The sequence below is a fragment of the Mixophyes fleayi genome, chromosome 4 (assembly GCF_038048845.1).
Source record: "Mixophyes fleayi isolate aMixFle1 chromosome 4, aMixFle1.hap1, whole genome shotgun sequence".
Taxonomy (NCBI): Eukaryota; Metazoa; Chordata; class Amphibia; order Anura; family Limnodynastidae; genus Mixophyes; species Mixophyes fleayi.
In genome coordinates, this window is record NC_134405.1 from 309,085,525 (window position 1) to 309,096,872 (window position 11,348).

Here is an 11,348-nt window from a genome sequence, read left to right on the forward strand (position 1 = left end):
TTTCTGTAAGAATAAGAAAACTCAGGGGCACCTGGGACTCGGGAGAAGTGCACTTACCTTTATTTAATTTTTTCATTTGTAAGAAATGTTGAAGTCGTATAATTGGATGAACGAAAGTATATTGGTTTGTCGTGCGTATTGCGAAGCGTACGCCATGTAACACGTGGCGTGATGCGATCGCACGGTAAAATACGCACGCACACACTCGCATTACAACATTTAGTTATTTATACAATTCATATTGGTTCCGTTACACTGTAATTTATGAGCAGATAGCATTTGGTTTATTATTAGTTTATATAATATGATTATATGTACATTTTAGTGTTATTAAAGGTTTAGGTTATAGGAAAGGTGTCATGGCTGATATCATATTGAAGCCCTAATCATCAGCAGCTGTCCGGTGCAGTCGGCAAAGAGATCGCACATTGCATACTTTAGTTATTGATATTAGGGAATAAACCTTTGTATGATGCTGGCTATGAAAGGAGCAGACCCCCTGGAGAGACGACCCCCTCCTTTGGATTCCTTAGATTGAATCAGCCTATGAACTGTTTACCCTGAAGCCACCCTGTGCCTGGACCTATGGAAGCAAGCTACGTCATCTCTATTGTTCACAATGAAACACTGACTGTATATATTAGCTGCATCCCCCATCAGGGTCAGTCAACTCTGACCACAGTTATCTAACAGATACACTGTTCCATTGGGACCCATGGAAGCGCAGCGATTGCAGCGGTATGTATGTATGTAACTTTTGGTATTGGCTGTGCTGTACTGTACTGTATTATAATATGTTAACCTATTTAATTGTTGACTATTTACATCTGCTAAAATAAACCACCATGTGCTTTGGACACACATACAATTGATTGAGCAATGATTATTTTAAAACGATAGAATTACTTTAATAATTTGGGGGCTCGAAGGTGAGTTACGTTACCGGCAGGTATGCAACGCTTACGTTATTCGGTTCCTCAACAAAGGGTGGATTGACGGACGCGTCGCATGGCAGGAAAGAACGTAATGTGTTCAAGACCTGTGGTTCACTTTGTGTTGAGAAACCGAATGTCCGTTGTTGCATAGACTGAAGGAACGCTAATTGGAATCTAGGGACAAGAAAGATAAATGTTTCTTTTTATTGTCGTTTTACGTTTTAAAGTGTATTGCAATGCTGAGCGTATGTGTATTTCCGGCTGTGCGTACGCAAACTTCCGGTAGATTTGCCACGTGGTTAAACAATCGTCTTGATAGTTAGTATATGTGCATAGTATAATTACTTGTGAAAACCTCTGAGACATTATTACTGTTGTTGGGAACTTTCAATTTTCTGCGCAGAAAAGGTGTATAGTGCGTGATGTTGTAACGTAGATACACTGTTTATTATTCATTGTGCTCAGTTGCTGTCTGACGAGGCGGATTGCCCAACTGAAGGACGGTATACAGGGCAGGTATACCGAATGCGAAAACCGAGTTTTCGCAAAGCGCTACCAATAGATCGCAAGGTTTGCTAATAATTAGTATTGGTAGGCAGTGCGATCTAACCGCATCTTTAGTGCGAATTGGTGAAGCAGCTAGGAGGAATTATATTGGAAAGGCTGGTTGATTGTATCGACTTTGTTCTCCCAGTTATAATAAACTCAACAGATTTTTGTGGTTTAGCCAGGGTATCGAGGAGCTGATAGCCCTTGGGTCCCACAGTGATATTGTCTGTGTTAGGGGTCCTTGTTTAATACAAGAGGAAGTGAGTGGACGCGGCTTGAGCAAATACGTCCACAGCCAGTAAGAGATCTCTAGCGGTAGAGTGTTTGTTGCAAATGTTTGAAAGTTGTCTGCATAGATTGGTGTTATTCAACATGGGTGCTAAGCATACGCTAGAGATGGTCAGTGTACTGCCTAAGGAAGGCCCTATTGGTTCAGCGAGGTTTCTCATGTGTAAGAAATATGGTGCATACGCAACTGTGTATTGTGACACGTGGGTCAAGATGACCAAAGATTGTGATAGGCCTTTCCCAACAACAGGGAGTTTTAATGCAGAGGTACTAAATACCGTAAAAGATAAAGTACGGTTGATCAAGTCAACGAAAGTGAGAAATGCACATAATCATTGTTTAAAATCGTGGCAAATGGAAGGTAACACGTGGCAGAGCAGCGAACGCACAGTGGAAGTGAGTGTAGCGAAAAACGCTTGTTCAGCGGAAGTAAGCGTACCGGAAACAAGCATTCCGGAAGTGTGCGTTGCAAAGCGTGGCGAACTGAGCGCAAACACGCCCCCAACAAATTTGGTCGGGGCGGGAAGTACAGCCAATACCAAAAATGTGAAAACTGTAACTAGTAACCTGTATGTTGTTTTAAGTAATGTTAAAAGTAATGTTTCAGGACAAAGAAGAGGGACGGTCCCACCAGCAGGGGCAGCGGCTGAAAGTGGTGAGAATAATGAAAAGGTTAACACAGGGGGAGACATCCATTGTACTGCAGCAGCAATTTCAGCAACTAGTTCAGAACATAGTCATTTGGTAGACTTACATCCTGTCTGCACTACAACAGTTCCCAATGGGAAAGCGGACAGAGATGGTGACGTTCCCTTAAAACATGTAGCAAAGCATGATACATGCCCTAGGTCTGAAATATTTTAAATTTTGTCTGATTTCCCTGATCCTAGGAAAGATTTGACCAAATGTCAGCAGTTTATTAGATATTATGGTAATATGTATGAGCCAACTAATAACGATTGGCGAGTATTATTGAAAACCTGTCTTCCTCTCAATACTGATATACAAAAGTTCATTAAGGATTGTATGTTGGAGGAGGATGAATCCTTAACCGAGGATGATAATCAGGACAATATTAGACAAATAATCACACGGTTGGCCATATATTTCCCAGTGATAGTGGACTGGAGTAAAATTTTTACTATCCAGAAAAAAGATAGTGAAAATGCAACAGACTATTTTTGCAGAGCTCTAATAGAAATGGGCAAATATACTGGGGTACCAGACATAAAAGATAGTGTACCCTACAGAGAGGTTGCTGTTAAAGTTCTAATGGATGGCCTCAGGGAAAACTTGAAAAGAAGGGTGCAAACTTCATTACCATACTGGAGAGGAAGTACTGTAAGTGCTCTCAGGGAGTCAGCTATAGGACATAATAAAAGTATGAATAAAGAGAAAGAGACACTAAGTGATAGGGTAATGATTGTAAGTATCCCAGCATTAGAGGGTCTGCACACCCGACCACCAGCATACAACCCACATAATAAGAAACATAGAAAAATCAGGTGTTTTAAGTGTAACGAAGATGGACATTTCGCAAGAGATTGTAAAAAGGAAGAGAAACAACATGAGTTGAGGAAGTGTTTTCAATGCAATAAAATAGGACACCTAGCAAAACAGTGTGCAGACATGACAGGGACATGTTTCTACTGCCGTAAGAAGGGACACATGAGTAGGAACTGTGTAGAGAGAAGAACGGATACCTGGGTTGGAAATCACATAGACATCCACAAAAGAGGCGTACATTTCTCTCAGAGGTTCCCCTACAATTGATTGCACACTCTGTAACAACTAATACTTTGGGGGAGAACTATAACTAACTCTAGAGTTCAGGTCAGACATTGCAGTCCTACAACCAGGGGGGGTTTAATCTGTGGTAAGTATTAAGGTGCAAAATGTAGAAAGAAACTTATTTAAACGGTAATCTTTGTTGATTTTGTTTGTTTGTTTTATGTTGTCACATGTTTGCTTTCCTAAATCGCTGGCCGATGGAAAAGAATGAGAATGTTTGGTTTGTTTGTTGTTTAAAGATAACTATCTTGTCTTTTCTTCACAGATAAAGGCAGACAAAAGAAGTATAGACTAGTGTTTAAAAGGGGTGAGATAGAGAAATAGAAGAATTACTCTTGAAAGACTAATTAACAATAGACAAATGGAACACTCTTTGTTAGGCTGCAGTGTCTCATGATAATTTGTTTGGCTGAGAATCATTATCCAACAATGAAGTATATACATACTTTGCTCCAAAATATCGTTTATGTATCTCAGATGAGTCATCAACAGTTAATTTTTACATTTCTCTATTATAAGTTAGGAAAGTCCGTTGAAAAGGTATGTAGTCAATGAGATACCGAGTTCTTAATGAATAAATGACGGACGACGCTGGATTGCACTGTTAAGACCCCCTAGTCAAGTATGTGGAGGGGTCATAGTTAGCAAATAGCTAAGGGGAGCAGTGGAATGAATACAGCCATTTCCCCATAGAGTCAGAGTCCAATCCAGCTGTCATTTTGTTGTAAAAAAAATCTCCCTTTCTGCATGTATGTTTGTATTCAAATCTTTATATTCCCATCATTCATTGCTTTCCTATTTCTCTTTTTTTTTTTTACACAAACGCTAGTCTCTCTCTCTCTCTCTCCCTCTCTCTCTCCCTCTCTCCCTCTCTCTCTCTCTCTCTCTGCTCTGGTAGAGATAGAATCAGACACAGTCTCAACAATGGGGCTAAAACATATTTTTATTTTTTTACATAAGACAAATTCAGAGATACACACACTAGATTGACATGAGTTACAGAAACAGTCAGGGGTTTTGTTTTCATGTGTATAGAAACTGCTGATTTTAAGCATAAAGGTTCTGTTGTGGAAATACGATTCATGTTTTATAGATTGCATATCTGTTTTGTTTTTTTTTTGTTTTATGATTCGTGCCTCCTGTACAAAAATGTGCCTTTATATGGATGCACAAAGGGTGGATAGGAGATTGCTGGAGGTTAGGCATACAGATATGCATCTCTGTATAGAACATTGGAGTAGGATTTATACCACAAGATACGACATAATGTGAAACCCTAGAAAATGTAGAATTTTCATGTTCTATATTTTTTTCACTGTTAGACAGGCATGTACTGTTATATTTGACGAAAGTGTTATAGAAATAGACCCCTTTGCCTTTCCCACTTAGTCAAGTAGCTGAATGTGAGGTACTGAGTTGGCAGAGGGAAAATCGATTGATATATTGGTCTTCAGCATTTTTCTAGTCAAGGGGGCGATGTTGAGGTGACTAAGAAATCGTTTTATAGCAATACCAGCACATGATTAGGACACTACATAGAGGACTTTATACAGTAACACAGTTACCAACTGAAGTAGCTGCTAGTAAAGTCCACACTTACACACACTACCATACATGGCTGTCACACCAGGGCGAACATAGCTGTCAAATAGACAGCAGGGTTTTATGTGACAGTTAACAAATCTATGTTTTGTTTTGTTTTTCATTGTATTGTTTTAAGTTTTAAAATGTGAACACACACACACACATGCACGCATACACATATTGGTTAATATAGGAAGATTTGTGTTACCTGAGGGATAAACTGTCTGGAAGGTGAAGAGATGTGGTGAGGAGTCTGGTGGACTCTGGAGAGATGGACAAGGTAGACCAATAGAGCCATCCCATATCCCTCCTGCTGATGGGTTTTCCTCCAGGTAAAACAAATACACGTCATCCAATTACCACCATGCAGGATCCTCAAGTATACACTGGTGTGCCAATGAAAATGTCTGGGTAGAGGTGTATTGAAATGTGTCTAATGTATTACTGTATCATACTCAAAGCTTTTGTTATTCAATGTGATAGTCCTAGAGTTATAATAGATGATAGGGGTATTCATGTTATTGATAATAGAGGTATAATGTATGAGTAGTGGTAACAAATCACATACTTTCAATTAACCATAAACCAGTGTGAAAAATAGTAGTGGTACTCGGTAGAACGAATTGAATAGAATAAGAGTTGGAACTTGATTGAAGTGACTGATCACTACGGCCACTAGTCCTTTCCCGCTACCAAAAGATCACTCCTGGGCAGACTCCTAACCTGTCAGTTTTTGAAATGTTCTTGACCCCTCGTGAGATGAGATTGTAACTGGGAGGTTAGGTTAGATCTTGAGAGAAGGTAAATAGTGAGACAGCAACCAAGAACGTCCAAAAAAACTGTTTCCTGAAAGGTCACACTAACTGTCAGGATGTTGGATCGGGAGAGTCAGTTGTGGAGCAGAAATTTTTTAAGCTTAGGTTATTTGACAGACAGGTACCAGGTGTAGGCTACCAGCATCACGGCTTCAAGGGTAGCAGAGACACACTGGTGCCCATTCCACCCACTGCAGAGGGGCCAACACTCAGAGAAGGGTCCAAGGGCACTCATGAGTCTGTACTGGAAGGCCTCGAATGCTGTTAGTAGCACCTGAGCCAAAGGCTAAGACTGTTGTCCAGCATGAAGTTGTAGTTTTTCCTGTTTTGTGTTCTCTCATTTCATTCTCTTCTCAGGGCGGTTAATTCTTTTGATTATTAGCAGGTGACAGAGACTGGTTCAGGTAATGATAAGGAGGTATTGGGGAGAAAGAAGTTAGAAGCATAATCAGTCCAGCCAATTACTCTATTCAACTCAGGGGTAAAGGAAAATTTAGAAACCTTGGAGCTTGGAGAAAGTGTGAGGGGCTATTGTCTGAGTAGCATAACATCCGTAAGTACGGCGACCCCATGGTTAGAAAAGAGATACACCCAGCAATGCCAGTCCAATGCTTCGGACTTGAGCAGGCATCCTTGAGAATGATTATTATTCTTGGGAGGGTAAGGTTTTAGACCAAACAAAGTGCTGGGCATGCTCACACGTGCCTCAGTGATTATATCAAGTAGGATTAGTTCTCTTTCCACTAAATATTCTTGAGGTACCCGAACTATAGGCGGGAGGTCACTAAGGGAAAAAGTAGGACACCTAGGTCCCTTAGTCTGAAGTCTCCCAATGCTTTGCAAGCCAATCACTGTTAAATCTGAGTATTGAGAGACTGGGAAGAACATACAGACAATAGCCCGCCCACAAGTGTTGATGAAAAGAACTGATGACATTATTAGAAGTGTGTATATTAACGCAAGCTGAAGGAGATTGTATATGACATTATTGATAGACATAGGATGATGCTATTGATGAACATGAAGTGTTTAAATGTATTCTGAGCTTAAAGACATGCGTTGGACAGAAGAACCTGTTAAACTTGAAGAACTGTAGTAGGGAATTCTGTATAGCTGATACATGTTCTACTGTACCTTGCACCTTTCCAAATAATGTATTAAGTGTTTTATTGCACCCTTGAAGGGCATACAAAAGGTTATCTCCAAGCTCCAGAAGTGTACGGTTTATAGTAAAAGAAGAAATCGTTTAGAGGATTAAGACTCTCTCTTATGATAACTTGTTTAGATCTACAAACAACGTAGTCATACACCAAAGGGGATTTGTATTACATAACAATGAAACGCGGTACTGAGATCCTGCATATAACATCTTTAAGGTGATAGTTTATTATACTATCAAAGGGTGGACTGTTGAAGTCGTATAATTGGATGAACGAAAGTATATTGGTTTAATATTGGTTTGCCGTGCGTATTGCGAAGCGTACGCCACGTAACAAGTGGCGTGATGCGATCGCAAGGGTAAAATACGCACGCACACACTCGCATTACAACATTTAGTTATTTATACAATTCATATTGGTTCTGTTACACTGTAATTTATGAGCAGATAGCATTTGGTTTATTATTAGTTTATATAATATGATTATATGTACATTTTAGTGTTATTAAAGATTTAGGTTATAGGAAAGGTGTCATGCATGATATCATATTGAAGCCCTAATCATCAGCAGCTGTCCGGTGCAGTCGGCGAAGAGATCGCACATTGCATACTTTAGTTATTGATATTAGGGAATAAACCTTTGTATGATGCTGGCTATGAAAGGAGCAGACCCCCTGGAGAGACGACCCCCTCCTTTGGATTCCTTAGATTGAATCAGCCTATGAACTGTTTACCCTGAAGCCACCCTGTGCCTGGACCTATGGAAGCAAGCTACGTCATCTCTATTGTTTACAATGAAACACTGACTGTATATATTAGCTGCATCCCCCATCAGGGTCAGTCAACTCTGACCACAGTTATCTAACAGATACACTGTTCCATTGGGACCCATGGAAGCGCAGCGATTGCAGCGGTATGTATGTATGTAACTTTTGGTATTGGCTGTGCTGTACTGTACTGTATTATAATATGTTAACGTATTGAATTGTTGACTATTTACATCTGCTAAAATAAACCACCATGTGCTTTGGACACACATACAATTGATTGAGCAATGCTTATTTTAAAACGATAGAATTACTTTAATAGAAAGTATCACCTTCTTGGTTTGTAGAAGATATTGAAACTGTTAACAAAGCTGTTGCTGTTGTTCCAAATCAAGTAACTCTTCTCTTCTGTTCTTACCTCCCAGGTCTACTTAGTTCATTGTTGTTGACCTGGGTTGTTCTCATCTGTGGAAGCATGCAAAATTGATTGCAGCTCTGTTTCCCTAACTTACACTATTTTTGATATGATATTTTAGCAAGAGAATGCTCCATTAGTCCTGAAGGAATAGAATCCATTTTCAAGATTTCAAGACCTACCATTGTCTCCCAGATGAGAACCTTTTTGGGTATGGCTAGTTATTACCACCAGTGGATACTGGGTTAGGCTTCCTTCAATATCACACTCATATAAACACCCCAGAACCTGTCCCTGAAATACAAATGCAGGAAACATTTTTTTTTATCAATCAAACAGGCATTTTCTTTTTTGGTTAAAAAAACATACAATACATTACATTCAAGTGTACTGTGTCGCAGGGAAGCTACAAGCACAATACACATAATCAGACATACTTTTTAGTACAGTACAAGACATAAGGTACAAGATATGACATCCTGCACTATACATCAAGTACTGCACTAACTATGCATCACATTAACAACACAGCAAATTAAAATAAGAAATGGATGGGGGGGGTAGGTGGAGCAGAGGGGCGGGGTTATCACAGGCCCGAAGCTTTATTGCAGGACAGACACATATAAGGAGAGGGTGAATAAATTAGAGGCAAGACATATCAACAAAACTTCAAACAGTGATGGGGGAGTGATGGAGGGGGTGAGGGAGGGGGAGTCACAGGCTTAATGTTGTATTGAAAAGCAGACACATGGGGAGAAGGAATAGTAGGAGACAAAAATCAATAATCTTTTCTTCCTCAGGACTGTCAATGGTGTTATAGACTCTTAGCATGCTGTGGATCAGCCTGTGACAGTCCTGCACAGATATCTTCTCCCTTTTTAAAATGAGGTGATTCCCTGCAAGTCATATAGCGTACTCCAAAACAGTGCCAGGCCTCTTGGAATGCCCCAAAAGTAAGAGTGTGGATACCTGGAAATAATCTATAAAATACCAAATGATATGAAAGGCAAGTCCTGGGCACACTGTCCTTAAGTTTGAGCTCCAAGGCATCCAACAGTGGGGCAGTCCCAAAAAATATGCTTAGCTGTGTCCCACCTAGTGGATGTCTGACAACATTTGAAAATAACTATAGGATACAGGAATCACCATTGATTCTGAGAGCCCCTATGCCTCTCCCGTCATGGTGGCAAGGAAAAAGAATGGAGGCATCAGAATGTGTTTGGATTAGTCCCCAACCAGTAGATTTTCTGGCTTTCACCAGAGATCAGCTTCTCCATGCAAAGCTTATTTTACAAGCATTGTGGCATTCCTTAGGCTAAGGGGCATTCTAACCCCTCCCCGGCAACTCACCTCACTCCAGGCCGTGGCTTCGGCCTCACTCTCCGGCCTCCCCCTCCGCCCTGACCTGGGTCAACTCCCCGGGTGTCCACCTGACTTCCCGAATACCTCTTACTACCTGCCTACCCTGTGGTGCTCTTACCTGTTGCCACGCTGCCGTCTGGCTCTCATGCTGCCGACTCCCGCTGCCCTTCTGACTCCGTCTCTGCTGGACGCCTGCAGTTCTGACCACGTGGCCGCTTCCTGCCTCCAAGACGCTGTCCTCTGCTGTTGCTCCTTCATCGGCTGCCTCTGGTCCTGGTCCTCCGGCTGCCTCCGGTCCTGGTCCTACGGCTGTCTCCAGTCCTGTGGCCCTCTCTACTACACTCCTCCGGGACGACGCTGCTGCTCTCTCCGGTCCTTCTGATCCTCTCCTGGGTCGCTGCCCGTGATTTCCTGCTGATCCTTCCAAGTCTCCCGTCCTGCTGCTCCGTCTTCTGTGGTCTCCCGTCCTGCTGCTCCTACTGATGTTCCATTGCTGTCTCATCTGGCCCTCCTGATCGCTGGTCCTCCTGAACTCTGGGCTCTCCTGGTCCTTCTTTACCTCTGGTCTCCCGTATTCTGGTGCTACCTGCTCTTTGTGACTCTGCGACTCCCCGGACCTCTCATCCAGCCTGAACTCGGTTTCCCTCAGATCACTGTCCCTCCAGCTACTACCTGTGACCCGTGATCTGCCTGGACTCTGCCTGGACTCGCTTGTTTCCTGTGATCTCCTTTCTCATCGCCTGGTACCTGCTCTCTTTAGTCCTCCATTCTTCTGTTACATTGTATTTTTCATTTTAGTTCACATTGCATTTTTCATCTCATCTATATTGTATTTCTCTTTTCATTGTACTTTTTTTTCTCTCATTTTAATTTTTACCATTAGGCCACCTTTACCTTCTCTCATTTTAGTTCATTCATTGTATTTTATTTACTGCATCTGATTTTATTTTTATTTCCAATTTTATTTTTTGCCTACTATACTCTATTTTGTCTCTGACACTGCCTTTCTATTCCGCTCTGGGGGTAAATGTATCAAGCTGAGAGTTTTCCGGCGGGTTTGAAAAACCAATCAGATTCTAGCTGTCATTTATTTAGTACATTCTACAAAATGACAGCTAGAATCTGATTGGTTGCTATAGGCAACATCTCCACTTTTCAAACACGCCAGAAAACTCTCAGCTTGATACATTTACCCCCTGGTCTTTAGCCCTCTACAGTCCTACTTCATTCATTGTCCTTAACTTCCTTGCTCTAACTTTTTCGTCTTCCATATTGCCATTGTCTTCCATATTGCCATTGTCTTCCATATTACCATTGTCTTTCACATTGCCATTGTCTTTCACATTGCCATTGTCTTTCATTTTGCCATTGTCTTTCACGTTGCCATTGTCTTTCATTTTGCCCTTGTCTTCCTTATCGCTATTGTCCCCCTGGTTTTATTCTTACCTGTTATCCTCTATACTCTTTATCTCACTGTTCTGCTACTCCTTGCCTTCCCTGCCCTATTTTCTGTTTGTCTTCCTAGCCCTCCTTGCCTTATCTTTGGCTCCTTCATTCTAGGCCTCTCTCTCAGACCTCTCTCTCCGTCTCCCCCCCCCTCTCTCCCTACTATGCCTCCCGGCTCTCGCTCCATACCCATACTCTCCCCCCGCCCTACCTCTTCTGCCCCTCCCGCCCTCCCCC